Source organism: Nerophis lumbriciformis, linkage group LG30, assembly GCF_033978685.3.
Source record: "Nerophis lumbriciformis linkage group LG30, RoL_Nlum_v2.1, whole genome shotgun sequence".
In the NCBI taxonomy this organism is placed as follows: domain Eukaryota; kingdom Metazoa; phylum Chordata; class Actinopteri; order Syngnathiformes; family Syngnathidae; genus Nerophis; species Nerophis lumbriciformis.
Genome location: NC_084577.2, coordinates 5,127,504 through 5,155,345, shown reverse-complemented (window position 1 = coordinate 5,155,345; position 27,842 = coordinate 5,127,504). Strand labels below are relative to the sequence as shown.

At 42.3% G+C, this 27,842-nt stretch overlaps 1 protein-coding gene across 3 annotated transcripts in view; it reads right to left on the bottom strand.

Annotated features, from left to right (window-relative positions):
- The window catches only part of kcne4 (potassium voltage-gated channel, Isk-related family, member 4), an 84,275-nt gene that overhangs the window by 30,277 nt on the left and 26,156 nt on the right, over positions 1 to 27,842 (bottom strand). For 2 of the 3 annotated variants that reach the window (XR_012048614.1, XR_012048613.1), the window contains one exon: positions 17,516 to 18,120. The exons of the other annotated variant lie outside the window; for it this stretch is intronic. The gene's annotated coding sequence lies outside the window, so the exon portion shown is untranslated. Of the gene's footprint in view, positions 1 to 17,515; positions 18,121 to 27,842 lie in introns of those variants that run through there. 3 annotated transcript variants of the gene reach the window in all.

Below are 27,842 nucleotides of genomic sequence, written 5' to 3'. Positions count from 1 at the left end.
CGTGAGCAAATTGTCGAACAGTTTAAGAACAACATTTCTCAACGAGCTATTGCAAGGAATTTAGGGATTTCACCATCTACGGTCCGTAATATCATTAAAAGCTTTCAGAGAATCTGGAGAAGTCACTGCACGTAACATTGGATGCCCGTGACCTTCGATACCTCAGGCTTTACTGCATCAAAAACCGACATCAGTGTGTAAAGGATAGAGTGGCGGGCCGTGCGTTTCCCACCTAGGCCTTCAATGATCTCCGACTTCAATGATTACCTCTCAAAATACCATCATTGATGTCACCACATGATCATTGCAGGAGAAATACTATACAGAAACACATTTACACCTTACTGTACATTGAATCACATCAACAGTATACAAAACAGGTTATTTTCTGGCGCATTTAAAAATCAATTAAAATGCATCAGCAATTAAAACATATACCGTAAATTTCTCTGCTTGGCTTATGCTTACTTGCGGTCAATAAAGTTTGATTCAAAGTACACATTTCTCAAGGATATATTAACTGCCCTGACCACATGATGGCGACAAATCCACAGTCTACCGCTTATTCCCTTTGGGGTCGCGGGGGGCGCTGGAGCCTATCTCAGCTACAATCGGGCGGAAGGCGGGGTACACCCTGGACAAGTCGCCACCTCATCGCAGGGCCAACAGATAGACAGACAACATTCAAGAGTTTACAACTTTTAGTTGTAACAGAACAGCTACTGTCAACAACTTGTGATCTGATTGGCTATCACAACTGTCTATCAACTCTATGTGTTCTCAAATTCATCCGCTAACGGGACGCGTAAATGTCATGTTCAATGTGAGGCCATCTAGAAGGCCTTACTGACAACAAATCGTGATCTGATTGGTTATTGCAACTGTTCGCATTGTTGATCTTTAATTATGATCATGATTTCTGGTTATGTTAGGTCAGCAGAGAAGGCCTTGCTTGCCCTGACGGCACACCACTAAAAGGATATCACCACATGGGCTCAGGAACACTTCAGAAAACCACTGTGAGTAACTACAGTAAGTGCAAGTTAAAACTCTATTATGCAAAGCCAAAGCCATTTGTCAACAACACCCAGAAACGCCGCCGGCTTCGCTGGGCCCAAGCTCATCTAAGATGGACTGATGCAAAGTGGAAAAGTGTTCTGTGGTCTGACAAGTCCACATTTCAAATTGTTTTTGGAAACTGTGGACGTCATGTCCTCTGGACTAAAGAGGAAAAGATCCATCCGGATTGTTATAGGCGCAAAGTTGAAAAACCAGCATCTGTGATGGTATGGGGGTGTATTAGTGCCCAAGGCATGGGTAACTTTCACATCTGTGAAGGCGCCATTAATGCTGAAAGGTACATACAGGTTTTGGAGCAACATATGTTGCCATCCAAGCAATGTTATCATGGACGCCCCTGCTTATTTCAGCTAGACAATGCCAAGACACGTGTTACAACAGCGTGGCTTCATAGTAAAAGAGTGCGGGTACTAGACTGGCCTGCCTGTAGTCCAGACCTGTCTCCCATTGAAAATGTGTGGCGCATTATGAAGCCTAAAAACGGAGACCCCGGACTGTTGAACCACTAATAAACTGTACATCAAGCAAGAATGGGAAATAATTCCACCTGAAAAGATTAGTGTTGTTAATAGGAAAGGCCATGTAACACAGTGGTAATAATGCCCCTGTGCCAACTCTTTTGCAATGTGTTGCTGGCATTAAATTCTAAGTTAATGATTATTTCTCAGTTCGAACATTAATTATCTTGTCTTTGCAGTCTATTCAATTGAATATAAGTTGAAAAGGATTTGCAAATCGTTGTATTCTGTTTTTATTTACAATTTACACAACGTTTTGGGGTTTGTATTTGCGAACTAGGGATGCACCGAAAATTTGGTTGTCTTAAATAGACTTTGCTCACCGAAACCGGATGTTGTGATGAAATATCCACTTCCGCTGGGGGGCTGGGTCTTTCCCCGTGCACACGGGTGACGTAGCTCGCCCAAAGCTGACGAAAAAGTCCCATACGGGTCGCATTCAGGTTGCATTGCGTTTAGACTGAAGTCACATTTGAAAAGATTCGATTCCAACTTGGACTACCTCCTGAATCTGATGCCAAAAGATCAGATTTGAAGCACTTTGGAGCATTTAGACCAGGTGTCTAAAGAGCCATTTTGGACCAAAAATACAAAATACAAATCTGTCTGGAGCCGCAAAAAATGAAAAGCCGTATATACTGTAAGTGTTATAATGAAGGCAACACATGACGAAAGTGTCTATATTAGCTAAAATAGTCTACTATCAAAATGACTATGTGTCGCACGCTGAAGAATTATCTTCGTTGACAGAAATATTGAAATGTAATATTTATTCTACACATTTTTACAACTCTAGAAATCATTAGTAATTCAGAGGCTTCTTAGAAGGTGAGAACTCCTGGAAATTACTTGCTTATAATGGCCAAAGGTATAGATGCGTGTGTTCAAGTTAAATGAAACAACAAGCTGTCTTCTTTTAATAGATGTATTGCAATCTTTGGCAAGCTAGGTAATGTTTGCTGTGGTCTGGAACAACATGGCACACAAACAACTATCTGAAATGCAGCCAATATTACATACAGATAATGTGTCATGAGACATGCAAATATAAATTATATACAAAGAGGATAAAAGTAAAGGAAATTAAATGAGCTCAAATATACCTACAAATGAGGCATAATGATGCAATATGTACATACAGCTAGCCTAAATAGCCTGATTAGCACTCCAACAAGTCAATAACATCAGCAAAGCGCACTTTTGTGCATTCACGCACAGCATTAAACTTTTGGTGGACAAAATGAGACAAAGGAGGAGTGGAAGATTTTACATGTAAACAAACTGTTGCGTCACAGTCCACACTATGGTGAGTTCAAGTACCGCCAAAATTAGTAGAACAAAACGCTGTTCACCAAATACTCATATTAAACATATTAAACTGTGGGCTTTCTAACAATTGGGAAGGTTTGTGTCAAGTTTGTCCACAAACAAAAAACATCCATCCATCCATCTTCTTCCGCTTATCCGAGGTCGGCTCGCGGGGGCAGCAGCCTAAGCAGGGAAGCCCAGACTTCCCTCTCCCCAGCCACTTCGTCCAGCTCCTCCCGGGGGATCCCGAGGCGTTCCCAGGCCAGCCGGGAGACATAGTCTTCCCAACGTGTCCTGGGTCTTCCTCGTGGCCTCCTACCGGTCGGACATGCCCTAAACACCTCCTTAGGGAGGCGCTCGGGTGGCATCCTGACCAGATGCCCGAACCACCTCATCTGGCTCCTCTCGATGCGGAGGAGCAGCGGCTTTACTTTGAGCTCCCCCCGGATGACAGAGCTTCTCACCCTATCTCTAAGGGAGAGCCCCGCCACCCGGCGGAGGAAACTCATTTCGGCCGCTTGTACCCGTGATCTTGTCCTTTCGGTCATAACCCAAAGCTCATGACCATAGGTGAGGATGGGAACGTAGATCGACCGGTAAATTGAGAGCTTTGCCTTCCGGCTCAGCTCCTTCTTCACCACAACGGATCGATACAGCGTCCGCATTACTGAAGACGCCGCACCGATCCGCCTGTCGATCTCACGATCCACTCTTCCCTCACTCGTGAACAAGACTCCGAGGTACTTGAACTCCTCCACTTGGGGCAAGATCTCCTCCCCAACCCGGAGATGGCACTCCACCCTTTTCCGGGCGAGAACCATGGACTCGGACTTGGAGGTGCTGATTCTCATCCCAGTCGCTTCACACTCCGCTGCGAACCGATCCAGTGAGAGCTGAAGATCCTGGCCAGATGAAGCCATCAGGACCAAATCATCTGCAAAAAGCAGAGACCTAATCCTGCAGCCACCAAACCGGATCCCCTCAACGCCTTGACTGCGCCTAGAAATTCTGTCCATAAAAGTTATGAACAGAATCGGTGACAAAGGGCAGCCTTGGCGGAGTCCAACCCTCACCGGAAACGTGTCCGACTTACTGCCGGCAATGCGAACCAAGCTCTGACACTGATCATACAGGGAGCGGACCGCCACAATCAGACAGTCCGAAACCCCATACTCTCTGAGCACTCCCCACAGGACTTCCCGAGGGACACGGTCGAATGCCTTCTCCAAGTCCACAAAGCACATGTAGACTGGTTGGGCAAACTCCCATGCACCCTCAAGGACCCTGCCGAGAGTATAGAGCTGGTCCACAGTTCCACGACCAGGACGAAAACCACACTGTTCCTCCTGAATCCGAGGTTCGACTATCCGGCGTAGCCTCCTCTCCAGTACACCTGAATAGACCTTACCGGGAAGGCTGAGGAGTGTGATCCCACGATAGTTAGAACACACCCTCCGGTTCCCCTTTTTAAAGAGAGGAACCACCACCCCGGTCTGCCAATCCAGAGGTACTGCCCCCGATGTCCACGCGATGCTGCAGAGTCTTGTCAACCAAGACAGCCCCACAACATCCAGAGCCTTAATGGAACTCACAAACAAAAAACATACTAAACAAAAATAATATTCCCCCCCTCATCTTTTTCCATTTTCAATACTTTTTTAAAAATGCTCCAGGGAGCTACTGGGGCGACACTAAAGAGCATGCGGCTCGAGAGCCGCGGGTTGCTGACCCCCAGTTTGGACTGACAAAAAAATCAGATCTGTGTCAATTGAGGGCAAAATAATGGCTCGCAATCAGGGAACCTGGACCAGGCAGGTTACACTAAACAGTTGAATTGCAATAATTAAAGAAAAACATACATGTCAGCTATGTGTAATTTGTATAACTGTGAAAGCTTCTTTTGTGATTTTGGACACCATTAGTATAGTGGTTCACTTGGTTGATTGTGATTACCAGGGGGTCGTCGGCTGGTATCTCCACAACACTGAACTGGATAAGCGTGAGAGAATTATTAGTAGAGAAATGTTTTGAAATAAACATAAAACGGTACAGAATTGCTCATACCATACAAAAGTAAACCTCAAACTGTGTTGAATTGTTCTGAAATGTACTATTATGTTACCATTTTTGGCATGTTTATTTTTTGTGAAGCATTCGCTGAAAACGGTGACAATACTTTAGTCACAGCAGGATGAAAAAGTGGGGGAATCAAACAAGACATTTCTTTCCATTGTTGATGCCAAACAGCTCAATTTTGCTCTCACCTCTCATTCTCCCAAACCTTTTGTTGGGTTTTGTTCGTCCATTGCTTACAGCACAAGAGTCAAAGTTAAGGCCTGCGAACCAAATCTGGGCCGCCACATCATTTTATATCTCCAGCAAAAGCCTGCAAATAAGTACTTTTCTGACTGAATGCAATTGTTCCCTCCATTTTGATAGAAAGAAAAATACATGTACAGCATACAATTGAATATATCTTAAACCTAAATATTTACAATACTGTTACACCCCTAATATATAGATACAATAATTTTGAATACTCACCACTTTGAACGACTCACTGCATTTTGCCGTCTTCAGTGTGAACACTCATCCACTCAAAATGCTAAATGTAGATTTAGCATTGAGACATGGCTTGTGACGTATGCACGTTCGTTTTTAGCCTCTGCTTTGGTGACTTTCAACAAGTAATGCAGTCTTACTTACGATTTGCATGCAATTAAATAGTACAAACTACACTAGCTGTGAGGTGTTTTTTTGTTGTTTTTTTTGCTGTCAAGCGATTCATCTTTAAAATCAGATTAATCCAACTTTTGAATTTGGTTTAATCATCATTAATCACAGGTTGGTGGTTGCTTGCATAATTTTAATTGACTTAAAAAAAGACCCAGATATTTTGACTAGCGATGTCTGATAATGGCTTTTTTGCCGATATCCGATATTCCGATATTGTCCAATATTGTCGATATCAACCGATACCGATATATACAGTCGTGGAACTAACACATTATTATGCCTAATTTTGTTGTGATGCGCCGGTGGATGCATTATCCAATTTAACAAGGTTTTCTAAAATAAATCAACTCAAGTTATGGAAAAAAAATGCCAACATGGCACTGCCATATTTATTATTGAAGTCACAAAGTGCATTATTTTTTTTAACATACCTCAAAACAACAGCTTGGAATTTGGGACATGCATGAGGAGGTTGAGGTGGGCGGGGTTGGGGGGAGCGGGGTTAAGGTGTGGGGGGGGGGTAGAGGGTAGCGGGGGGTGTATATTGTAGCGTCCCGGAAGAGTTAGTGCTGCAAGGGGTTCTGGGTATTTGTTCTGTTGTGTTTATGTTGTGTTACGATGCGGATGTTTTCCCGAAATGTGTTTGTCATTCTTGTTTGTTGTGGGTTCACAGTGTGGCGCATATTTGTAACAGTGTTAAAGTTGTTTATACGGCCACCCTCAGTGTGACCTGTATGGCTGTTGACCAAGTATGCTTGGCATTCACTTGTGTGTGTGTGAAAAGGCGTAGATATTATGTGATTGGGCCGGCACGCAAAGGCAGTGCCTTTAAGGTTTATTGGCGCTCTGTACTTCTCCCTACGTCCGTGTACCACTCCGTACAGCGGCGTTTTAAAAAGTCATAAATTTTACTTTTTGAGACCGATAATTTCCGATATTACATTTTAAAGCATTTATCGGCCGATAATATCAGCAGTCCGATATTATCGGACAGCTCTAATTTTGACACAAATGCAATTTTATTGTCATCTAGGAACCTTTTAAAAAAAATTTTTACTGACTGCACATAATTTATTTGATCAACACTTTTTTTTAATCTAAAGTCCAGTCAGGGTTTATTTTGAAGTGAAATTGACCGTATAACAACTCGTGCTGCCTTTCAAGTAACCATCCTTGGTTGAGGTAAAGGAGCAAAGAGTCTAAATAAATGACATACATAAATCTGTGTATACATTTATTAATATAAAATATTCAGTGATTAAACACATGATTTTATCATTTTTTAAATTATTTTATGCTACTGAATTTAACCCAGAAGATAGGAAATATTCTTGTCAATTTGCCCTTCAAATTTAAAGGTCTAGCTGCGTTTTTGTTTTTGTCTTAGCATGTAATTTTGACTTCCTGAGATCCTTAATTCAACTAAGAAGAGCAAAATATTGGTCTTTCTTTTTTGCTAATCTTTTTAGTCTACATTTAAAAAAAATAATATTTATTTGAATTCAAGTAGTTTTTTTTTGCAATTCAGCCCATTTTGTATTTACGGTATATACAGTACTGTATGTTTATTTTTCATGTATTCACCTATTCTAACTTATTTATTTTGTATTTAATAGTAACATTGTTACTCCTATTTTACTACTCTTAATAAATGTTGCTTTTTAATATCATCCTTATTTTAAATATGTTTTCCTTCTCTTTCCTTAATATTGCACAAGCTACGTAGTTTCGTTTTTTAACTCCTATTTTTTGAAATATTTTTATATTTTTTTCCTTCCTTTCTTTACACAGAAAGTCAATAAACCATGTAATGACAAAACGTAAGCAAACCAAATCATAGTAGATGCAATTTCTTCTTCCTACTCCTTTTCAGACATGTTGAATCATGCAAATGAAACAACTTGGGATTTCCTAATAAAACTTAACAGGCATGTCCGAAAGAAATAAAACATTACATTTTATTTAGCATGTATTTTTCGAATTAAATGACAAAATACCTTTTTTTTTTTAATTTATCATGGCTTTTGTTTTGACCGATGATCCACATACTGTATTTTATGGACCATAGGGCGCACCGGATTATAAGGCGCACTGCCGGTGAGCGGGTCCATTCGGGTCTTTTTTCATACAAAAGGCGCATTATAGGGCGCATTAAAGGGGTCATTTTATGATTTTTTTCTACATGTTAAACACTTCCTTGTGGTCTACATAACATGTAATGGTGGTTCTTTGGTCAAAATGTTGCATAGATTATGTTTTACAGATCATCTTCAAGCCGCTTTCTGACAGTCGCTGCAGGATGCGCCGTTTTGTGGGCGGTCTTACTTACGTGGCTCACCTTCGGCGCCGTCTTCTCCCCGTCATCTTTGTTGTAGCGGTGTAGCGTGCAAGGACGGGGGTGGAAGAAGTGTCAAAAGATGGAGCTAACTGTTTTAATGATATTCAGACTTTACTTAAATCAATAACGGAGCAGCATCTCTTCATCCGTGGCTCACTAGTGCAACAACGCCGGAAATGTGTCCCGTGAAAAAACGTCTGACCGGAACTCCCTAATAACTAAAGTTCCTTGGGTGGATTATGTAAACCTACTACACCGGTATGTTTTTAGTGTTTCCATAGTGAGATATAAGTTAGAACTTTCGCTACTTTATATTAGCAATGGCAACAGCGGAGGATGAATGTCACATAACAAGAAGATAGAGACAAATAAGAAGCTTATACGGCATTGGCACGGACTATAGTGGCGGACTTGCGCACATTTTCAGGACTTATGCAGATCTCAAATACACATCAGCAGGTACCAGAAGGTAAGAAAAGTTGGTTTTGCATAATATTGTGAAACAAAATGCCAGATAATATATGGATGCCATTTTGCTGTCCTTATACACACGCCATATTAATACATGTGCAAACCCCGTTTCCATATGAGTTGGGAAATTGTCCATCCATCCATCTTCTTCCGCTTATCCGAGGTCGGGTCGCGGGGGCAGCAGCCTAAGCAGGGAAGCCCAGACTTCCCTCTCCCCAGCCACTTCGTCCAGCTCCTCCCGGGGGATCCCGAGGCGTTCCCAGGCCAGCCGGGAGACATAGTCTTCCCAACGTGTCCTGGGTCTTCCTCGTGGCCTCCTACCGGTCGGACATGCCCTAAACACCTCTTTAGGGAGGCGCTCGGGTGGCATCCTGACCAGATGCCCGAACCACCTCATCTGGCTCCTCTCGATGTGGAGGAGCAGCGGCTTTACTTTGAGCTCCTCCCGGATGACAGAGCTTCTCACCCTATCTCTAAGGGAGAGCCCTGCCACCCGGCGGAGGAAACTCATTTCGGCCGCTTGTACCCGTGATCTTGTCCTTTCGGTCATAACCCAAAGCTCATGACCATAGGTGAGGATGGGAACGTAGATCGACCGGTAAATTGAGAGCTTTGCCTTCCGGCTCAGCTCCTTCTTCACCACAACGGATCGATACAGCGTCCGCATTACTGAAGACGCCGCACCGATCCGCCTGTCGATCTCACGATCCACTCTTCCCTCACTCGTGAACAAGACTCCGAGGTACTTGAACTCCTCCACTTGGGGCAAGATCTCCTCCCCAACCCGGAGATGGCACTCCACCCTTTTCCGGGCGAGAACCATGGACTCGGACTTGGAGGTGCTGATTCTCATCCCAGTCGCTTCACACTCAGCTGCGAACCGATCCAGTGAGAGCTGAAGATCCTGGCCAGATGAAGCCATCAGGACCAAATCATCTGCAAAAAGCAGAGACCTAATCCTGCAGCCACCAAACCGGATCCCCTCAACGCCTTGACTGCGCCTAGAAATTCTGTCCATAAGAGTTATGAACAGAATCGGTGACAAAGGGCAGCCTTGGCGGAGTCCAACCCTCACCGGAAACGTGTCCGACTTACTGCCGGCAATGCGAACCAAGCTCTGACACTGATCATACAGGGAGCGGACCGCCACAATCAGACAGTCCGAAACCCCATACTCTCTGAGCACTCCCCACAGGACTTCCCGAGGGACACGGTCGAATGCCTTCTCCAAGTCCACAAAGCACATGTAGACTGGTTGGGCAAACTCCCATGCACCCTCAAGGACCCTGCGGAGAGTAAAGAGCTGGTCCACAGTTCCACGACCAGGACGAAAACCACACTGTTCCTCCTGAATCCGAGGTTCGACTATCCGGCGTAGCCTCCTCTCCAGTACACCTGAATAGACCTTACCGGGAAGGCTGAGGAGTGTGATCCCACGATAGTTAGAACACACCCTCCGGTTCCCCTTTTTAAAGAGAGGAACCACCACCCCGGTCTGCCAATCCAGAGGTACTGCCCCCGATGTCCACGCGATGCTGCAGAGTCTTGTCAACCAAGACAGCCCTACAGCATCCAGAGCCTTAAGGAACTCCGGGCGGATCTCATCCACCCCCGGGGCCTTGCCACCGAGGAGCTTTTTAACTACCTCAGCAACCTCAGCCCCAGAAATAGGAGAGCCCACCACAGACTCCCCAGGCACTGCTTCCTCATAGGAAGACGTGTTGGTGGGATTGAGGAGGTCTTCGAAGTATTCCCCCCACCGATCCACAACTTCCGCAGTCGAGGTCAGCAGAACACCATCCGCACCATACACGGTGTTGGTAGTGCACTGCTTCCCCTTCCTGAGGCGGCGGATGGTGGTCCAGAATCGCTTCGAAGCCGTCCGGAAGTCGTTTTCCATGGCTTCCCCGAACTCCTCCCATGTCCGAGTTTTTGCCTCCGCGACCGCTGAAGCCGCACACCGCTTGGCCTGTCGGTACCTGTCCGCTGCCTCAGGAGTCCCATGAGCCAAAAGAACCCGATAGGACTCCTTCTTCAGCTTGACGGCATCCCTCACCGCCGGTGTCCACCAACGGGTTCTAGGATTACCGCCACGACAGGCACCAACTACCTTGCGGCCACAGCTCCAATCAGCCGCCTCGACAATAGAGGTGCGGAACTTGGTCCACTCGGACTCAATGTCCAGCACCTCCCTCGTGACATGTTCAAAGTTCTTCCGGAGGTGGGAATTGAAACTCTCTCTGACAGGAGACTCTGCCAGACGTTCCCAGCAAACCCTCACAATGCGTTTGGGCCTGCCAGGTCTGTCCGGCATCCTCCCCCACCATCGCAGCCAACTCACCACCAGGTGGTGATCGGTAGAAAGCTCCGCCCCTCTCTTCACCCGAGTGTCCAAAACATGAGGCCGCAAATCCGATGACACAACTACAAAGTCGATCATAGAACTGCGGCCTAGGGTGTCCTGGTGCCAAGTGCACATATGGACACCCTTATGCTTGAACATGGTGTTCGTTATGGACAATCCGTGACGGGCACAAAAGTCCAATAACAAAACACCACTTGGGTTCAGATCCGGGCGGCCATTCTTCCCAATCACGCCTCTCCAGGTTTCACTGTCATTGCCAATATGAGCGTTGAAGTCCCCCAGTAGAACGAGGGAATCACCCGGGGGAGCACTCTCCAGTACTCCCTCGAGTGAATCCAAAAAGTGTGGGTACTCTGAGCTGCTGTTTGGCGCGTAAGCGCAAACAACAGTCAGGACCCGTCCCCCCACACGAAGGCGGAGGGAAGCTACCCTCTGGTCCACCGGGTTGAACTCCAACATGCAGACTCTGAGCCGGGGGGAAACAAGAATTGCCACCCCAGCCCGTCGCCTCTCACTGCTGGCAACGCCAGAGTGGAAGAGAGTCCAGCCCCTCTCGAGGGAACTGGTTCCAGAGCCCTTGCTGTGCGTCGAGGTGAGTCCGACTATATCCAACCGGAACTTCTCTACCTCGCGCACTAGCTCATGCTCCTTCCCCCCCAGCGAGGTGACGTTCCACGTCCCAAGAGCTAGCTTCTGTAGCCGAGGATCGGACCGCCAAGTGCCCTGCCTTCGGCTACCGCCCAGCTCACATTGCACCCGACCTCTATGGCCCCTGCTATGGGTGGTGAGCCCATTGGAGGGGGGACCCACGTTGCCTCTTCGGGCTGTGCCCGGCCGGGCCCCATGGGGACAGGCCCGGCCACCAGGCGCTCGCCATCGTGCCCCAACTCCGGGCCTGGCTCCGGAGGGGGGCCCCGGTGACCCGCGTCCGGGCGAGGGAAATCTGAGTCTCGGTTCTTGCATTTCCATAGAAGTCTTCGAGCTGCTCTTTGTCTGATCCCTCACCTAGGACCTGTTTGTCTTGGGAGACCCTACCAGGGGGCATGGAAGCCCCCGGACAACATAGCTCCTAGGATCATTGGGACACGCAAACTCCTCTACCACGTTAAGGTGGCAGCTCAGAGAGGAGCTTGGGAAATTGTGTTAGATGTAAATATAAACGGAATACAATGATTTGCAAATCCTTTACAACCCATATTCAATTGAATGCACTACAAAGACAAAATATTTGATGTTCAAACTCATAAACTTTATTTTTTTTTTGCAAATAATAATTAACTTAGAATTTCATGGCTGCAACACGTGCCAAAGTAGTTGGGAAAGGGCATGTTCACCACTGTGTTACATGGCCTTTCCTTTTAACAACACTCAGTAAACGTTTGGGAACTGAGGAGACACATTTTTTAAGCTTCTCAGGTGGGATTATTTCCCATTCTTGCTTGATGTACAGCTTAAGTTGTTCAACAGTCCGGAGGTCTCCGTTGTGGTATTTTAGGCTTCATAATGCACCACACATTTTCAATAGGAGACAGGTCTGGACTACAGGCAGGCCAATCTAGTACCCGCACTCTTTTACTATGAAGCTACGTTGATGTAACACGTGGCTTGGCATTGTCTTGCTGAAATAAGCAGGGGCGTCCATGGTAACGTTGCTTGGATGGCAACATATGTTGCTCCAAAACCTGTATGTACCTTTCAGCATTAATGGCGCCTTCACAGATGTGTAAGTTACCCATGTCATGGACACTAATACACCCCCATACCATCACAGATGCTGGCTTTTCAACTTTGTGCCTATAACAATCCGGATGGTTCTTTTCCTCTTTGGTCCAGAGGACACGACGTCCACAGTTTCCAAAAACAATTTGAAATGTGGACTCGTCAGTCCACAGAACACTTTTCCACTTTGCATCAGTCTATCTTAGATGAGCTCAGGCCCAGCGAAGCCGACGGCGTTTCTGGGTGTTGTTGATAAACGGTTTTCGCCTTGCATAGGAGAGTTTTAACTTGCACTTACAGATGTAGCGACCAACTGTAGTTACTGACAGTGAGTTTCTAAAGTGTTCCTGAGCCCATGTGGTGATATCCTTTACACACTAATGTCGCTTGTTAATCCAGTACAGCCTGAGGGATCGAAGGTCACGGACTTAGCTTCTTACGTGCAGTGATTTCTCCAGATTCTCTGAACCCTTTGATGATATTACGGACCGTAGATGGTGAAATCCCTAAATTCCTTGCAATAGCTGGTTGAGAAAGGTTTTTCTTAAACTGTTCAACAATTTGCTCACGCATTTGTTGACAAAGTGGTGACCCTCGCCCCATCCTTGTTTGTGAATGACTGAGCATTTCATGGAATCTACTTTTATACCCAATCATGGCACCCACCTGTTCCCAATTTGCCTGTTCACCTGTGGGATGTTCCAAATAAGTGTTTGATGAGCATTCCTCAACTTTATCAGTATTTATTGCCACCTTTCCCAACTTCTTTGTCACGTGTTGCTGGCATCAGATTTTACGTTTATCAGTTTGAACATCAAATATGTTGTCTTTGTAGCATATTCAATTGAATATGGGTTGAAAATGATTTGCAAATCATTGTATTCCATTCATATTTACATCTAACACAATCTCCTAACTCATATGGAAAGGGGGTTTGTATGTCTGACTGCGGTAGCCGTAATGCGCCGACAATCCATCAAGCGGTGCAGCTTCAAAGTCATACTACAACATTTGAACATATATTTGAGTACCATGTGTAATGTTCTTTATTTTCAATTTTTCTGGTGTTGTTTACTGGTGTCATATTGCAGTCTCCACGTATCTCTTATGTGTGACTGCCATATGCTGGTCACACTAATCATTACAGCATGTACCAAGTAAAATTGCTTCGAAGTCGGTAAGCACAACCAGAATTATTCCGTACATTAGGCGCACCGGGTTATAAGGCGCGCTGTCGATTTTTGAGAAAATGCTAGGATTTTACGTGCGCATTATAGTCCGGAAAATACGGTAATGTGTTTTTTACCCATGTTTTAATTGTGTCATGTGTTGAGGTCATAATGTGCTCAGTCAGCTGCACATGTACAGTGGGGCAAAAAAGTATTTAGTCAGCCACCGATTGTGCAAGTTCTCCCACTTAAAATGAAGACAGAGGTCTGTAATTTTCATCATAGGTACACTTCAACTGGGAGAGACAGAATGTGAAAAAAAAATCCAGGAATTCACATTGTAGGAATTTTAAAGAATTTATTTGTAAATTATGGTGGAAAATAAGTATTTGGTCACTTCAAACAAGGAAGATCTCTGGCTCTCACAGACCTGTAACTTCTTCTTTAAGAAGCTCTTCTGTCCTCCACTCGTTACCTGTATTAATGGCACCTGTTTGAACTTGTTATCTGTATAAAAGACACCTGTCCACAGCCTCAAACAGTCAGACTCCAAACTCCACTATGGCCAAGACCAAAGAGCTGTCGAAGGACACCAGGAAATGAATTGTAGACCTGCACCAGACTGTGAAGAGTGAATCTACAATAGGCAAGCAGCTTGGTGTGAGAAAATCAACTGTGGGAGCAATTATCAGAAAATGGAAGACATACAAGACCACTGATAATCTCCCTGGATCTGGGGCTCCACGCAAGATCTCATCCCGTGGGGTCAAAATGATCATGAGAACAGTGAGCAAAAATCCCAGAACCACACGGGGGGACCTGGTGAATGACCAGCACAGAGCTGGGACCAAAGTAACAAAGGTTACCATCAGTAACACACTACACCGCCAGGGAATCAAATCCTGCAGTGCCAGACGTGTCCCCCTGCTTTAGCCAGTGCATGTCCAGGCCCGTCTGAAGTTTGCCAGAGAGCACATGGACGATACAGCAGTGGATTGGGAGAATGTCATGTGGTCAGATGAAACCAAAATAGAACTTTTTGGTATAAACTCAACTTGTCGTGTTTGGAGGAAGAAGAATACTGAGTTGCATCCCAAGAACACATACCTACTGTGAAGCATGGGGGTGGAAACATCATGCTTTGGGGCTGTTTTTCTGCTAAGGGGACAGGCAGACTGATCCGTGTTAAGGAAAGAATGAATGGGGCCATGTATCGAGAGATTTTGAGCCACAACCTCCTTCCATCAGTGAGAGCTTTGAAGATGAAACGTGGCTGGGTCTTCCAGCATGACAATGATCCCAAACACAACGCCCGGGCAACGAAGGAGTGGCTCCGTAAGAAGCATTTGAAAGTCCTGGAGTGGCCTAGCCAGTCTCCAGACCTCAACCCCATAGAAAATCTGTGGAGGGAGTTGAAAGTCCGCGTTGCTCGGCGACACCCCCAAAACATCACTGCTCTCGAGAAGATCTGCATGGAGGAATGGGCCAAAATACCAGCTGCTGTGTGTGCAAACCTGGTAAAGACCTATAGTAATCGTTTGACCTCTGTTATTGCCAACAAAGGTTATATTACAAGGTATTGAGTTGAATTTTTGTTATTGACCAAATACTTATTTTCCACCATAATTTACAAATAAATTCTTTAAAAATCCTACAATGTGAATTCCTGGATTTTTTTTTTCACATTCTGTCTCTCACAGTTAAAGTGTACCTATGATGAAAATTACAGACATTTGTCATCATTTTAAGTGGGAGAACTTGCACAATCGGTGGCTGACTAAATACTTGTTTGCCCCACTGTATGTTAAATGTCTTCATTAGATTTCAATAATTGATGACATCCGCTTGCTTTAAATGTTCTGCTAGAGCCATTTAATCTCTATATTAATGAGACAGAGGGCCCCTCCGTTTTTTTAAAATCACCTTATTTAACTGCGTGAGAATGGCAGCACACACACACACACACACACACACACACACACACACACACACACACGCACACACACACGTCTATGGCGCTGTTGTTCATTAGTATGAAGAACCTTGTGCACTGACTCCCCAGTGACGTGAGTTCAACTTTTAAAGTCTGCTTCCGACTTGCCGCTAATTAGGCATATGATGATAATATTACGTTAATGAGACGAGGTAGTTATTGGTTCAACTGATCTGCAGCCTACAAAGTGATGAAATGTTGCATGCGACTGCCAGAAGACTAATTCTGTTCTCCCCAGCATTAGAAGATGTTTATGTTCAAGCACATCGTTTTGAGCATAAATTATATAATTGCTTCTCTACACATTTTGCTGTACGTCCATCATCGGATTTGACGTAAAACAGTCAACAAGCACAATTACTGCCTCTAAAAGGGCATTGCCTTTGCAACCCACGCAGAGTCCACTTTAATGAAGAAGAATCTAACTGCTGGAAATAGACGGTGAAATATAACACACGCTATGTGAACTTGATTGAAGGTACGACACAACCCATTCCAACAGAAACCGTTTCATAATTAACCAGACAGTGTAATGATGTAAACATATCCCCTTTAATAGCTGCATCTGCACAGGTTGAATCAAGGCTGATAAACTCTCTATTTTCCCATGAATTTGTTATAGTACCTAACATGCATCAAATTAAATTCAGGTGTCAGAATAATTGTATCAAAGTTGTCACAAAACGTTGTGTTTCAATGAGTTCCCGGCGAGCAGACAAAAGCTGACTTTAATCCTACCAAGCAGAAGGCTTGTAAAACTCCACTGTGTAGGATGGGAAGCAACATGAAGGTGTTCTGTTTCTTTCATGTATTATCAACAGAAGGATATTGTCTTGACCCAAGATCTACAAAGCGAAGAGGAAGCAGGACCAGACTCCTGTTTTACAACCTTTTCTGTGAACTGTTTGCGACCTTTTCTTTGAACTGTTCTGTAACAAACGGTGATGGCTGTTTACGACCCACGTCCCTTAAAAACAGCAGTTGCCACGTAATCAGGGAAAGTCCAAATAAAAGAGGAGGCGTACAATCATTCGCCAGACTGTACGAGAGTGCAGCCCAGACGCGCTCTTCTCAATTGAGCCAAGTTTAATTCTGTCTCTGTTTAATTCCTTGCTTTTTGTCTTGTTTAATAGATGTCATCAGTGTTTGATTAAAAAAATATGAAAAATTGTTTTACATAAATAAAGTTATAAATATGTTTTTTAAAGGGGGGAGGAGGGGGTGTTTTAATTTAAACTGGTCGCTAATAGTAACATGTTGTGCAATACTATGTTTAAAAAATACGATAGAGTGCCGCCATTGGCTACCCAGCAACTAGCACGCTAGCTGGCAACTCGAGTGCCAACTGCTAGCGGGCCACTACCAAGCTAATTGCTAACGAGCAACTTGGGCGCTGATCACTAGCTGGCAACGAGAGCGCTGATTGTTAGCTGGTGATTGGCGCGGTAACTTTACCACAACTTCTTTATAAAGTCTTTAGTTTGTTGACTGGAATGCTCACTCGTCATTTAACTGCAAACCATCAGTGTTCAAATAACATAAATACTAGCTTTAATGTTTTGTCATCTCATCTAATTGAAGGCAGGCTGTGAAGATTGTGTATTCGATTTGAGAGGTATCACTTCTGTTTATTTTTGTTGGACAATCTGTTGCACTGAACAACTTGGTGTGGTTAAAGACCAAAGCTTGTTTATGAAGCTTTATTTTCATTAGCTAAACTGCTTTGTGTTGTATATTGGTATCAAAAGGTGAACACCATGTTTTTATTTATTACTTTTTTAATGTCACAAAGTACTTTAAAAAACATTGGTGTGACATAGCATTTTGTTAATGTTTTATTGTGTATAGTTAATTCCTATACAACATATTTCATGCTTGAACTCTTGATGGATCTGTTCCGATACAGCATGTACATGTACATATAAATGTACATAACCTAAAAAATACCAATCAAAATGTAAAAGAGATAAAAACATAATGTAATGAGAAAAAGATGACACATTGTTACTATTAATGAACAAAAAAAAAACAATATATTTTTGTTATGTTCAGAAAGGCTCGATTGCAGAAGCAGAGAGAGACTTAACAGTTCAAAAAGGTTTAATATCCAAGTTAAGGATGTAACAAAAAACAATAGCACTGGGTGAAGGAACCAGTGCCACGAAAAAAACCAAGGGGTCAAAGTTCAAAATAAAGTGGCCGTAGGAAGGCAGGTAAAAGGCTGGGTACAAAAAACTAAGTAACACCATTGAAAAGATTCTAGCAGGTGAACTGTAGGAGGAAGGTTGGCGTGGTCTGGATTCATGGAGGGAAGTAAGGTAAAGAACTGGCAAGTAACAATAGTGTGCAATCACTATATGTAGGGTGTGGTGACTCCTGTCAGGTGTGCTCAGCCTTACCGCCTCCCTTGGCTGCCATGACAACTGGGGAAAGAGAGAACAGAGCGGGTAGGAAAAGCACACGGGGGAAACAGGAGTGTGACAATTTGTCTTTAAATATATGGATAACGTTTATCATTAGCCTTTTTATTAGACATTACATTTGACATGATGGCGCCGCGTTCACACCCCACCCCTAACATAATCAATAATCATGATTTCAATATTGATTAAAAAAAATCCTATTATTTTGGCCATAATTGTGCAGCCCTATGTATGAGACTAGATCTCATACATGAACACAATTTTTATCTATATGGACAAAAAGTGCAGTTGCGTCTTATGGCCATCAGGTGCCACCTTGCAAATGTCTTACATTTGTTTTTATTGTTGTATCTCTTATGTCCATAAAGTGCTATCTTGCACAATCTTCCCATTTATTTTATTTCTTCATGTTATTATTTTTTTCTGCAATATTGCTTCGTTTATAATGCTTGTGTTGCTTTCATGTGCAATTGCTGCATGGAACAGTGTTTTTATCTACAAACCCCGTTTCCATATGAGTTGGGAAATTGTGTTAGATGTAAATATAAAAGGAATACAATGATTTGCAAATCCTTTTCAACCCATATTCAATTGAATGCACTACAAAGACAAGATATTTGATGTTCAAACTCATAAACTTTATTTTTTTTGCAAATAATAATTAACTTAGAATTTCATGGCTGCAACACGTGCCAACGTAGTTGGAAAAGGGCATGTTCACCACTGTGTTACATGGCCTTTCCTTTTAACAACACTCAGTAAACGTTTGGGAACTGAGGAGACACATTTTTTTAAGCTTCTCAGGTGGAATTCTTTCCCATTCTTGCTTGATGTACAGCTTAAGTTGTTCAACAGTCCGGGGGTCTCCGTTGTGGTATTTTAGGCTTCATAATGTGCCACACATTTTCAATGGGAGACAGGTCTGGACTACAGGCAGGCCAATCTAGTACCCACACTCTTTTACTATGAAGCTATGTTGATGTAACATGTGACTTGGCATTGTCTTGCTGAAATAAGCAGGGGCGTCCATGGTAACGTTGCTTGGATGGCAACAAAACCTGTATGTACCTTTCAGCATTAATGGTGCCTTCACAGATGTGTAAGTTACCCATGTCTTGAGCACTAATACACCCCCATACCATCACAGATGCTGACTTTTCAACTTTGCGCCTATAGCAATCCGAATGGTTCTTTTCCTCTTTGGTCCGGAGGACACGACGTCCACAGTTTCCAAAAACAATTTGAAATGTGGACTCTTCAGACCACAGAACACTTTTCCACTTTGTATCAGTCCATCTTAGATGAGCTCAGGCCCAGCGTAGCCGACGTCATTTCTGGGTGTTGTTGATAAACGGTTTTCGCCTTGCATAGGAGAGTTTTAACTTGCACTTTCAGATGTAGCGACCAACTGTAGTTACTGACAGTGGGTTTCTGAAGTGTTCCTGAGCCCATGTGGTGATATCCTTTACACACTGATGTCGCTTGTTGATGCAGTACAGCCTGAAGGATCACGGGCTTAGCTGCTTACGTGCAGTGATTTCTCCAGATTCTCTGAACCCTTTGATGATATTACGAATTGTAGATGGTGAAATCCCTAAATTCCTTGCAATAGCTGGTTGAGAAATGTTTGCTCACGCATTTTTTGACAAAGTGGTGACCCTCGCCCCATCCTTGTTTGTGAATGACTGAGCATTTCATGGAATCTACTTTTATACCCAATCATGGCACCCACCTGTTCCCAATTTGCCTGTTCACCTGTGGGATGTTCCAAATAAGTGTTTGATGAGCATTCCTCAACTTTATCAGTATTTATTGCCACCTTTCCCAACTTCTTTGTCACGTGTTGCTGGCATCAAATTCTAAAGTTAATGATTATTTGCAAAAAAAAAAAATGTTTATCAGTTTGAACATCAAATATGTTGTCTTTGTAGCATATTCAATTGAATATGGGTTGAAAAGGATTTACAAATCATTGTATTCCGTTTATATTTACATCTAACACAATTTCCCAACTCATATGGAAACGGGGTTTGTACAGTAGTGTTATCCCGATACCAATATTATTTCGATACTTTTCGGTACTTTTCTAAATAAAGGGGACCACAAAAAATTGCATTATTGGCTATTCAGAGGCGGTATAGTACCGAATATGATTTATTAATATCGCGGTACTATACTAATACCGGTATACCATACAACCCTAATCTACAGTAATGTTTTTTTCCCACAAAGGAAATCATTTTGAATGTGTTGTTTGTTTGTTTTTAAACATGATTAAAATATTTCAGTATAAGTACTTTTTTTTAACATTTTGAGCACATTTAAAAATACAGCGATAATGATAATTTTGGTGACAATAACCGTGATAAGAAATGTTCATACCGTGACATCCCTAGATGCCAAATAGGAAACTTTTTCTGAGTTCTTTGCATGAAACATTTTATATTACATTGTAAATGATAATAATGTTAGTAAATTATATATTAAAAACATTCTATGGTAGAATGACATGAAAAGAGGTTGGTAGATAAGAATACCATATTTCCTTGAATTGCCGCCGGGGCGGTAATTCATTTAAAACCTCTTCTCACTCCGGCGCTTACCAAAGGCATGCGGTAAATTTAGGACTGAGCTTTGAGTGTGATGTAAGGATACCATCATGAAAAGCACATTTAATTAAAAAAAACGTTATTATAGTCTTACCTTTACTTATAAATGAAGTCCATGCGCAGCTCCTTCTGACCAAAAGCATCGATAACTTGTTTATAGAAGTCTTCCTTATCTTTCTTCAGTTTTAAAAGTCTCTCTGTCTCGATGGAGATCTTCCTTTAATTATTACCTCCTGCTTCCATTGAAAGTCCAGTTTAGAAAACTGTTTTATTTTAGATATGTAATCCTCCATGTTAAAAGTGCAAGCGAGAGGAAAAAATAAACGATCGCTGCTCACTGTTGCTGCTTGTTGTCACCTCTTCTGCAGCCGAGTAGTCGCAAGAAGGATCACTAGCGCCCTCTACCACCAGGAGGCAGGAGTCATTTAATGACTCATATTTGACACACGCAGCTACGGTATATTAATAAAACATAGCTGCTTACTGTTCTTTTTAGCATATTCAATAGCTTGGACTAGGGATGTCCGATAATGGCTTTTTGCCGATATCCGATATTGTCCAACTCTTTAATTACCGATACCGATATCAACCGATACCGATATCAACCGATATATGCAGTCGTGGAATTAACACATTATTATGCCTAATTTGGACAACCAGGTATGGTGAAGATAAGGTACTTTTTAATAAAATAAGATAAATAAATTAAAAAACATTTTCTTGAATAAAAAATAAAGTAAAACAATATAAAAACAGTTACATAGAAACTAGTAATTAATGAAAATTAGTCAAATTAACTGTTAAAGGTTAGTACTATTAGTGGACCAGCAGCACGCACAATCATGTGTGCTTACGGACTGTATCCCTTGCAGACTGTATTGATATATATTGATATATAATGTAGGAACCAGAATATTAATAACAGAAAGAAACAACACTTTTGTGTGAATGAGTGTATATTGTAAGTGTATCTTGTGTTTTTTATGTTGATTTAATAAAAAAAAAAAAAAAATAAAAAAAAAAAAACGATTCCGATAATAAAAAAAAAACTATACCGATAATTTCCGATATTACATTTTAACACATCTCTAGCTTGGACCTTAAATCCTACTAAATAGCTCTTTATCTTCTCCCCTTTATGCGATTTTAAATGATTGAAATTAGCCTCCTTCATTTTGGAAAATGATGCGTTGAAAGGTGAAGTGTCATTCGTGACGTGACGAGTTTGACTCGGCGGAACTTCTAGGCATATGCTAATTATTTTGCGAAACGAGTTTGACCCGGCAGAAATTCTAGACATGCGCTAATAAAAATAATATTTTGCAAAACGAGTTTGACCCGGCGGTAATCCTGAGCCGGCGGTAATGCTAAGCATGTGCTAATTATTTTGCGAAACGAGTTTGACCTGGCGGTAATTCTAGGCATGCGCATACTATATACCCGGCGGCAATTCAAGGAAATACGGTACATCTAAAGGTAAAATATAGTGTAGAAATGCACCTAATTGAAGGACATGTAGTCTTGTTTTTTCCAAATTTTCATTTTGAGCATGCCTTACGGCATCTCAGACGGTGTTCACATGCTTGATTTTGTCCTTAGGGTGAACCAAGCGATGCATTTGTATGTTATGTTGGGAAAGTCATTGCTGTAACACTGACTTAAATGTCAGCCTATCACAAGGGATAGGAACCTTTGACATTTAAACACATTCTCGGTACCTAGAAATCAATTCCGCTACTCAAGGGAAGGGTAGTAATTTAAGATTTCTGTGTGTGTTCATGTGGTAAGGAATCTTAATTTCTTAGTTTGCTTACGAAAAAAATCTATATTTTTTTAATGAAACATTTAGTACTGAGCTGATAACCTTTGAGTTAACGTTTCAATATTCATTACCAGCCCACCCTTGTCAAAACCTCCCCAAACCAGTCCCAGTCGTGTGTGCTGCAAACATTTTTGGTGGAATTATTATAGTTTTTAAGTTAAAGTTTTGTAGTTGTATGTTAATGCATAATTAACGTGTTATTAATCATATCTCGACCCCCAACTATGTCACAATCTCTCCAAATGTCTCCCAGTTGTTTGTGCTGCAAAGATTTTTGGTGTAACTATTATAGTTTTTAGGTTATTAACGTTTTGTGATACACCCGTGTGAAATATGCACCCCACTTTGGCCAAATCTCCCCAAACTTGTCTCAATTGTTTGTGTTTATTTGGTATTGACATGTATTTGTTAAATGTGTTCTTTATGATATATGATGATTTATAATAAAAACCATTCAACGTTAGTAACAAAACAACATAGAACGTTAATAACTTAAAAACTTTAACAATTATATATATATATACCGTATTTTCCGCACTATAAGGCGCACCTAAAAACCACAAATTTTCTCAAAAGCTGACAGTGCGCCTCATAACCCGGTGCGCTTTATTACGATTCATTTTCATAAAGTTTCGATCTCGCAACTTCGGTAAACAGCCGCCATCTTTTTTCCCGGTAGAACAGGAAGCGCTTCTTATTCTACGCAAGCAACCGCCAAGGTAAGCACCCGCCCCCATAGAACAGGAAGCGCTTCTTCTTCTACTGTAAGCTACCACCCGCCCCCGGAAGAAAAAGAAGCGCGCGGATATTTCGTTTCATTTCCTTTGTGTGTTTACATCTGTAAAGACCAGACTACAAAATGGCTCCTACTAAGCGACACGCTTATAACGCAGAATTTAAACTTAAGGCAATAAGTCATGCCGAAGAACACGGAAATAGAGCAGCAGCAAGAGAATATAACATAAATGAATCAATGGTGCGTAGGTGGAGGAAGCAAGAAGATGACCTGCGCCAGGTAAAGAAGACAAAACAGAGTTTCCGAGGGAACAAAGCAAGATGGCAACTGTTGGAGGACGAACTCGAACAGTGGGTTGTTGAGCAGAGAGCAGCAAGCAGAAGTGTCAGCACCATCACTATTCCAATGAAGGCAACAACGCTAGCAAGCGAACTTCACCTGGATGATTTTAAAGGTGGTGCTTCTTGGTGTTTCCGGTTTATGAAAAGACGCAATCTCTCCATCCGCACACGGACCACTATTTCACAGCAACTGCCTAACGACTTTAAAGAAAAGCTGGCTACTTTCCGTGCATATTGTAAAAACAAGATAGCGGAAAAAAAGATCCGGCCAGAGAACATTATCAACATGGACGAGGTTCCACTGACTTTTGATATTCCTGTGAACCGCACTGTTGATACAACGGGAGCACGTACGGTGAATATTCGCACCACAGGGAATGAGAAGTCGTCCTTCACTGTGGTTCTAGCTTGCCATGCTAATGGCCAGAAACTTCCTCCCATGGTGATATTCAAAAGGAAGACCTTGCCAAAAGAGACCTTTCCAGCCGGCGTCATCATAAAAGCTAACTCGGAGGGATGGATGGATGAAGAAAAGATGAGCGAGTGGTTAAGGGAAGTTTACGCGAAGAGGCCGGGTGGCTTTTTTCACACAGCTCCGTCCATGTTGATATACGACTCTATGCGCGCCCACATCACAGATGGTGTCAAAAAACAAGTGAAGCACACAAATACAACACTCGCCGTCATTCCGGGTGGATTAACCAAAGAACTCCAACCGCTGGATATTGGTGTCAACAGGGCATTCAAATCACGACTGCGAACGGCGTGGGAACAATGGATGACCGAAGGCGAACACACCTTCACTAAGACGGGCAGACAGCGCCGGACGACATACGCCAACATTTGCCAGTGGATCGTAAATGCCTGGGCAGATATTTCGGTCACAACTGTGGTCCGAGCTTTCCGGAAGGCAGGATTCACAGAACTACTGGACAACAACAGCGACACTGACTCCGATGACTTCGACGAGACGGAACCGGCCATTTTGGATCCCACGCTTGCGCAACTTTTCAATTCGGACACCGAAGACGAAGAATTCGAAGGATTTACGAATGAAGAATAACTTCAGAAAGTGAGCGCTATGTTTATTTTGTGTGTTGTGACATTAACGTTCGAGCAACATTATGTTGCTATTGCTCTACACCATTTTGAATTTTACTATGTTTGTGATTGCACATTTGTACATTTTGGGACAGAGTTGTTAGAACGCTGGTTTTCAATATATTATTAAAGTTTGACTGAACTATCTGACTGTTTTTTTGACATTCCCTTTAGCGCAGCGTAGGCGCGGCTTATAGTCCGGGGCGGCTTATTGGTGGACAAAGTTATGAAATATGTAATTCATTGAAGGTGCGGCTAATAATCCGGTGCGCCTTATAGTGCGGAAAATACGGTATTTGTTTACAATTTACGTATTTAAATGGCAGGATAAAAAATCCTCAAAAAGTACAAAAGCCCAGGGGCCTTTCTTTATAATGTGGAATAAACTTAGACTACATGCAGGAAATACAATAAAGTAAAAGCATATATATGTCCCACAATGTAAATACACAATAGTTAGGCCATCAAACTAAGTACCTAAGTAGTAATTCTACCACAAAGCAAGCAGGAAGTCCTTCTCTGAGGAGTCACCCACCACATGAGCTGACGCTTTTCTAACACAAGGTGACTAATGTGGACTCAGGTCTGCAAATACTTGATTGCATTGTTAGTATTGTGTGAAAAGCTTAATTAAGTCTGTGGGAGGTGTGGGCTCTCTCTTGTCAGCTTTGTCTTGCTCACTAATGAGCACAGTCATAGTTCAATGTCAAGGTAACTCCTCTTTAGTGGTAAGAATTTTTCTTTTTTTCTTTAAAGTTTGGGTTTCTTTTCTTTGTTCTACACGACACACTTTTTGAATAGCAAACTGATGGCAGATTGCTAATTATGCACACCAACAGGTGTCCCCTATAGGTCTATTACTATGCATATTATACTACAGTACAGTAGAACTGTAAAAATTGAACAGTCAAACTTTAATTTAAATGTGAAAAAAAAAGAAGACAGTCTTTTCCCATTAGGATGAAACAGAACTTACTTTATTTTATAGTGCACATTAGAGATGGTATTTAAGCGCCGTAAAGACTGGCTTGTTAGTATAATTTAATTATTTAAAGGGGAACATTATCACAATTTCAGAAGGGTTAAAACCATTAAAAATCAGTTCCCAGTGGCTTATTTTATTTTTCGAAGTTTTTTTCAAAATTTTACCCATCACGCAATATCCCTAAAAAAAGCTTCAAAGTGCCTGATTTTAACCATCGTTATATACACCCGTCCATTTTCCTGTGACGTCACATAGTGATGCCAACACAAACAAACATGGCGGAAAGAACAGCAAGCTATAGCGACATTAGCTCGGATTCAGACTCGGATTTGAGCGGCTTAAGCGATTCAACAGATTACGCATGTATTGAAACGGACGGTTGTAGTGTGGAGGCAGGTAGCGAAAATGAAATTGAAGAAGAAACTGAAGCTATTGAGCCATATCGGTTTGAACCGTATGCAAGCGAAACCGACGAAAACGACACGACAGCCAGCGACACGGGAGAAAGCGAGGACGAATTTGGCGATCGCCTTCTAACCAACGATTGGTATGTGTTTGTTTGGCATTAAAGGAAACTAACAACTATGAACTAGGTTTACAGCATATGAAATACATTTGGCAACAACATGCACTTTGAGAGTGCAGACAGCCCAATTTTCATCAATTAATATATTCTGTAGACATACCCTCATCCGCGCTCTTTTTCTGAAAGCTGATCTGTTCAGTTTTGGAGTTGATGTCAGCAGGCCAGGGAAGCTAGGGTCGATATTCTTCTCTTGATCATCTTCGGTGGCATAAGGGACGGTGTGAGCCAAGACATCCAGGGGGTTTAGCTCGCTCGTCTGCGGGGACAAACTGCCGCCATTGCTTGCCGTGCTACCGAGGTCCTTTGTCTCTGAATTGCTCACACACTCCGGCAGATTCAATGGGGGTCTGGCGACAGATTTCTTTGACTTTATCGTTGGAAATGCATCTGCTTTGAGTGTCGCAGGATATCCACACATTCTTGCCATCTCTGTCGTAGCATAGCTTTCGTCGGTAAAGTGTGCGGAACAAACGTCCAATTTCTTGCCACTTTCGCATCTTTGGGCCACTGGTGCAACTTGAATCCGTCCCTGTTCGTGTTGTTACACCCTCCGACAACACACCGACGAGGCATGATGTCTCCAAGGTACGGAAAACAGTCGAAAAAACGGAAAATAACAGAGCTGATTTGACTCGGTGTTTGAGAAAATGGCGGATTGCTTCCCGATGTGACGTCACGACGTGACGTCATCGCTCCGACAGCGAATAATAGAAAGGCGTTTAATTCGCCAAAATTCACCCAATTAGAGTTTGGAAATCGGTTAAAAAAATAAATGGTCTTTTTTCTGCAACATCAAGGTATATATTGACGCTTACATAGGTCTGGTGATAATGTTCCCCTTTAAAAAAATAAAAAATAAATCAAGAAAACAACATTGAAACCCTTTATTTATTGAATCAAAAATATTGAAATTCAACGATTTGGTGCATTTGCAAATAGTTAAAATTATGTTCAAATCAAACTATAACCTGCTACCCAAGAATGTACAACAATTCTTCTCAACAAAAGAGGAGAAATATAATCTTAGAGGAACATTTTATTTTAAACATTTGTATGCACGTACAACACTTAAGACCTTTAGCATAGCTGTATGTGGAATTAAATTATGAAATGGATTAAGGTAATAAATCAAACAAAACACTAATATGATTCAGTTTAAGAGACTGTTCAAACTACAAGTTTTCACAAAGAAGAACAATTATGATAAAACATCTTGAACCTTTTAAGAAAAAGAGAGATAACCATTATTTATGTGTTCAATATTTGTTAACTTACTTATGGTGTATTTATTTATTCACTGTTCTGTTACAGAGAATAAAGAAATGGGATAAGACTGCTATGATATGAAAAGGGGTGAGGGTTAAATAAACTCTGCTTCTTCTTACTCCTTTTCGGACGTGCTATAATGAAACAACTGGAAATATGTGATGTATCAATTGTAATTGTATTGTATGCATGTTCGAAATAAACTGAACTGAACTAATATGACCACTGTAACGCGCCTTGTACAAACCCCGTTTCCATATGAGTTGGGAAATTGTG